This window comes from Oryzias latipes, chromosome 14 (assembly GCF_053564925.1).
Source record: "Oryzias latipes strain Hd-rR chromosome 14, Olatipes_Hd-rR_3.1".
NCBI lineage: Eukaryota > Metazoa > Chordata > Actinopteri > Beloniformes > Adrianichthyidae > Oryzias > Oryzias latipes.
The window spans coordinates 30,400,256-30,406,255 of record NC_136250.1 but is presented as its reverse complement, the minus strand read 5'-3'; the positions used below and the strand labels follow the sequence as shown (position 1 = coordinate 30,406,255).

Genomic DNA, 6,000 nt, shown 5'->3' with positions numbered 1-6,000 from the left:
CATTTATTACCCCCCCAAAATCCTGCAGACTATACAATGAGCCCGTTAGCGCCGTCCATGTTATACGTGCGCGCTCCTTGCTGTTAGAAATGAGGATGTTAGCCAATCAGAGTGTCGTGGACCGACCAGCTTTCATGAGCCTTACGAATACTTCACCACAGACTTACCACACGCACAACAACGGTACGTTCCATTTCCCTGACCTCCCTTGAGGTGGCTGTGTGAGCCTCAAGGGTAAGACACACCTATGCTCCCCTGAAGTTATGGCCGCTCTTCTCCACAACACTCCACGGGCCGGACGTCCCAAAAACTACCAGCAGAGGGGGCCAATGAGTCTGTGAGCAAAAAGCCACTTTTCTGATCGTCAGAATCAGCCGATTTTCCGCTGATCGGGTCGCAGACGTACAGCATGTCAGAGTGTGTGTTATTCAGTGGTGTTAAAGGGTTAATCAGTTCGATTAGTTGAACCTGTGATGTCATTTCAGTTTAACAGAATAAGAATTAAAGTCAGTGAGTCCACACACAAGATAGTGTGGAGAATGGAAAGAAGAAAATGGTGCTAATCTCCTGTCATGATGCTTTTGTACTGGAGTTCAGAGGGCGGGGGTGGTGGGGGGTCTTATCACTGAATGCAGATTTGTCATTTCATGTTATGACAAAGCAGTGTTTTCTGGTCTTTGTGGTCACATTAGCCTGATCCCGTCTGGATTTGTCATCGTCTTCATGCATCACCGATGCTTCATGCAGAACATCTGGCCTCTCATCTTCCACTGCAGCGCCGCTGTCATTTGATCCAGTTTAACGCTCGCTGCGTCTCGTTATTCTATTGACTGGAGTATTTGCGTGGAGATCAGAACTGAGATTGGGCCTCTGAAAGATGTCACACTCCGTTAGACGTCCCCTCGTTCTTTATTCCGTTTGTTGTTAACGACGGTTGAATGATTTATCTTTTCATTCACTCTCTGCTCATTTGCTGTGATTTATTGGAGAGCACATAGAAATAATTTAGCACGGTTGTACCGCAAAGCAGTTGGACCTTGGGCAGGATGGGGGGGGGGGGGGTATCAAGGTGAACATCAAAGCATTTGGCTCTTCCCATCAGCAGCCAGACTAATATATTAGACTCAGGTTGAGTCCTGCGCCATGCTGCTAAAGGAATGAAACGTATTCATCCATCTGTCTGGATGCGTTTGTCATTTCATAAATAAAACACATTCATGAAGGGCATTCTCATTAAAAGAGACCATTCTGCTCTGGTTCAGTTCAATTATTCATTTATTAAAGTAAAATCGACTCATTTGGTTGGTTTTTATTTTCAGTTCTAATCATGTCAAAGAATCCAGAAACGGGGATTTGTAGAACTCCCACTGAACCTTTACATGTTTTATGTTTTACGTTGGCGATGTACAACTGTTCCCGTCTGTCAGAGACAAACAAACATGAACAAGAGACCGTTTAGGAAAAGAAAGAAAAGTCTGGATGACTACAAAAAAATTTCAGACAGAGATCTTTGTCCAAACAGGAACAGAGTATTTTCCTTCATCCAAAGGATGAAGGAAATGTTTGGATGGAAGGATAAATGTTTGGCTAATGTTCAAATATCATTTTTTTTTTAAATGCTCATGCTTACAGTGTTAGAATACGCATTAAAAAAACAACAGACAGCGGCAAGTGGAGGATGCTGGAAACAGAAAGAAGGCGGAGAAACATTTTCATTGTTTGTGTTGCTTAGCAACAGTCCAGTTGGGGAGCTCCAGAAAAATAAAGGATGAGTTCTGTGAGCAATGTTCCTTTACTTATTGCTGACTTACTTTTCCGTCTAAATGGAAAAGGTCGGCCATAGACGGGAACTCGGAGTAGAACGTCTTCTCAACATGAAGAAGCAGCAGCTTGGGGGTTTGAACATCTGACAGGTGAGATGTTATGGGGTGGACATGAAACCAAAGGTTCAGGTTCATCCTCACGGGAATAACTTGTTTGTTTCTTTACACATCAAAGAAAAGTGCATTAAGAAAAAGGAATGTTGAGAACGTAGAAATGAAAACTTGTGATGTTTTTGACAGAAACCCATTTGTGCAAGTGCTGCCTCAGAAACTGATGAGCGGAAGGTGGTGGTTTGATGGTATGGGCAGATGGGTTCTGCTCATGCGTTGCTGAAATTTTACTTTGATTTGAAAATTCACAAAATAAAAAAACACTACACATTTGGAGTCACTGCAGTTGTCCCAGATTTGTGTCAAACCATTCTTGGGTTAGTTTAATCTAACAGGAGGAGCAAAAAAAAAAGGGAAGAAATTATCAATCTTTCAGAAAAAAATGTCAAAAATGTGCTGTTTGGGGCGTGGTTTAAAAAAAAGCTCAGTTGCCAAGCAAATTAAAAAATATGATTTGTAGATTCTTGTAAAAGTGACATCGACCTGTTCGTCACACCAGGGTAACTAAAGCATTTAATGGTTGCTATGGAGATAAACCAACAGAAAAGCAACAACTTGGAAAAGGTTGTACATGAGTTTGTCACGTGCAACTCTGACTAGGGTGGCTGACTAGGGTGGCAGGGGCAAAAGAAAGAGTGAGGGGCAGATCTCAGGCTCTTAACCAATGGGGGCAGGTGGCACCTGGGGGCCATGCAGTGCCGCTTTAATTTACATTTTTATCACAAATTCTCGACAATAATCTCACCTCGTTGTAGTTCTGGGGCACCAAGTCCTCAGAGGTACTTTAGAAGAAAAACAAGGTTTTCCTTTCTAGAACGAAACCCCGGACTGCATTTTGTTCTAGTGGACCCCCGACCCCCCACACCCCAGTTAAGGTGCAGGTCAGATGAGCTTGTCAGCTCTCAGATAGAACGCATTTGTCTTGGGGGGATGCGGGTGAAAGGCGCTGCGGCCCGCTGAAGCAGCAGGCCAGGATTTATTATAAAGAAGTCAGATTCAATCACTTCAGCTGCAGCTCTGGTGGAGGACACCTTGTTTTGGTCTTGACCAGCTTGTATTGAGTTATCGATTCCCCAGCAGCACCCTGTGATGCTCATTAACCTCGTGCGCCGTCTCACACAGAAAGTGGAAACGGCTGGATGCCTCCGAGGAGAAGAAGAGAAAGGAGGGAAAAAGAAGTTCAGCAAAGAAACAGGGAAATGAAAAACCCTGCGAGAACATCTCCAATTATGTCTGAGCGAGGCATGCAAAGGTGGAAAACCTCAGCACAGATGTTCTCCACAGTAAAACCAATGGGCTTCTTGCAGAACATTAATATCAAACCTTTTGACTTTCACTTTTAGTAATGAGGACACGTAGATCCCAACCAACAGGAACGCCCCGTCACTCGTTAGCAGGTAAGAGTCTCCACGTAATCAGGTGAGACTCGTTAGCTATCGCCTGAAGTCTGTCAGTGGACACCAAACGCAGAGAAGCTGAGATTTGATTGGTGCTAAGCTTGGTAGCTTTTAGACAGATTTAAGACTAATAAAGACAACAGGGCTGCAGATTCAATGAAAAAAGACGCAATGATAGAATAGAATAGAATAGAATAGAATAGAATAGAATAGAATAGAATAGAATAGAATAGAATAGAATAGAATAGAATAGAATAGAATAGAATAGAATATTTTTTGCGTCATTTCTCTGGTCTTTGAATGATGAGCTAAGAACGGCTCCATATGAGTGGATGAGTCCCCCAAACGCAGACTATTTTAGGAGGAGATGTGTTTTAACCGTCACAAAGGCTGTGAGACATTTTGGGATTTCCTCCACAACTGTTGTTGTGCGTTTAACCTCAGTGACAGTGAAACGGAGAGGACTTCAGGCCTCTGCAGCTTCTTGTCTTCTCAAAAGAGGCTTTTAGAAGCAGGTGGATGTCAGAATGAATGAAGATGCTCACATTCAGATGTTTGGAGACTGAATTTTGGACAAGAGGAGAGGTAGATTTATGTGGTTATTTTTTCTCCATTTCTACCAAATTGAACACAACTGTCTGTCATGTTTCAACAGAAAAGTGCATCTTTTTCCTTCTTCACATCATTTTAAAACCATTTACTTCAATATTGTGGCAGCTTCTACTTAGAGAGAGCTCTCTGGGTTCTTTTGAGACTTGGATGAAGGGAATAACTGCCTTTCAAGTCAGGAAAGTTTCGGCGACTGATGTTTAACAATGAACTCCATCTAACAAAAATTCAGGCCTCAGAGAAAAGCTCAAACTTCTTCCCAAAGGTGGAAAGTTGCTCACTAAACTGACACATCTTTGGATCTGGTTTTGGCACAGAAGCACCGCCATGCTTCACTTTGCTAGTAAGATATGCTGACAGGGGGAGGGGGGGGGGGTCTTAATAGTAATTCCAGAATGTAAAACCCAAAGCCCACCTGACAAAAATCGTGTCTTCACAGTCCATCCGGACGTGCAGCATCCAGGCTGCATCACTAAAAGCCTCGTTCCCCTCATGTGTGTCAGAGTTGATTCATGTTTGCAGACTGTGAATGTATTCCCACTGATGAGCGCGCTCCAAAGAGGTTCTTCAAAGGCACGGCAGACCCAGAAGAGGCTCCTCTTGTAATTCACCTGCAGCCCTGACTGCTCTGCTCCTCTAAACCGACACGTCTGCTCGGGTAGAGGCTGCGTGACGGCACGCTCTCAAAGACGGGTGGAGAGGAAACAGCGGCGTTGACACAGTTTCCCGCTCTTCAAATCCTCATGGAGCGACACGCAGGCTGACGTCTTTTCTGCATGTGCAGCAGTTGAGGGGGGGGGGGCGGTAATGAAGAAGGTAAATAAAGCGAGTGTCTGCAATCCATGAGGGAGAACAGCTGCTTCAGGCGTTGGATCATCATGATTACCGGGCTGATCTGACCTGCTGGCTGCTCTGCACTTTAACAGCTTCTGCAGTAAACAAACCTGTGGAAAAAAAAGACTCCATACCCCCCCCCCCACATACATCCATCACCTGCCTCTTTATGAAGACCCGAGACAGCATCCAGAAGGGCTTTTACTTCATTACAAATCCCCCTTTATCAGGTTTCCTGAAAATGAAGTGAATTAAAGTTTGTTTTAATCCATAAAGTTCTCACAAACTCAGTTTGCTCAAAAACTGCAAAGTAAAACACTCGATTCTGAATATCCTCCAGATACGAGTCGTTCTCCTGCTGTGTGCCATCAGCAGCATCTGCAGTTTTATTAAAACAAATGTCATTTTTAAAATTCCAAATTCATTCATATTCAGACATAATTGCTTAAAGTAATCTGAAGCAGCCATGTTAACTTTAAGTTCTGTCAATAAAACACAACATTTTGGAATTAAAAATTCACAGGTCCATTTATTTTTTATTCTTCTGCTGCCTTTTAGTGAGATCGGCTCCAATCTCACCGGTTTATAAAGATTGATTTTGTCTTGTTTTTCTACTGGAACCAAAAATCTTTAAAAAGTGATTCTCCTTTGTAGCCAAAAAAGAAAGTTTGTTCAGGAAGATAAACAGTTCTGAGAGTTAGAAGATGCAACTGATTTCAGTTATTTAAATATAAATGCAGGAAATATATGAAACAAAGATCTGTGGTCACAGGGGAAATCCAAACTTTCTGGTGTTCTCAGTCATAAACTTTCCCTCCACGAGGGAAACACAGCCTTAAAAAAAGACAATCAACTTTTCAGAGCTGCAGAAAACGTGATTTCCTCTCCTCTCTTCATCTGATGCACGAGTTGATTCGGCCGGGAAGATGCAGGAGATTTCTCCTCAGAGGATCACGTAAAACCCTGTCGCAGCCCGTGTGCATCTTTGTGCCTCGGAGCAGAGTAACCCAGGAAAAGTGTGCGGCGTGTTTTTGAATCCTCACGGCGGCGAGCAGCTGCCTTTGACAGAAGGTCGCTCCTAAAGCTTTAGTGGCATTTTTAGAGCAGCAGAGAAACTGGATTCAGCACTTCCAGCTCTGCAACAAACTCAGTCCAGGTATAAATCTGTAGTCATAGCTCTGCCACAACAACCCATCTGTTCCAGTAAACCTGACTGTGACCTGTGA

At 43.4% G+C, this 6,000-nt stretch overlaps 1 long non-coding RNA gene across 1 annotated transcript; it reads left to right on the top strand.

The window, feature by feature from the left end:
- The first annotated feature begins 1,702 nt into the window (after nucleotides 1-1,702).
- LOC110016343 (uncharacterized) lies at nucleotides 1,703-5,049 on the top strand. Its single transcript, XR_002291613.3, has 4 exons — nucleotides 1,703-1,913; nucleotides 3,057-3,186; nucleotides 3,278-3,331; nucleotides 4,463-5,049. It is a non-coding gene; the product is annotated as an uncharacterized LOC110016343 (long non-coding RNA).
- Nucleotides 5,050-6,000: the final 951 nt, after the last annotated feature.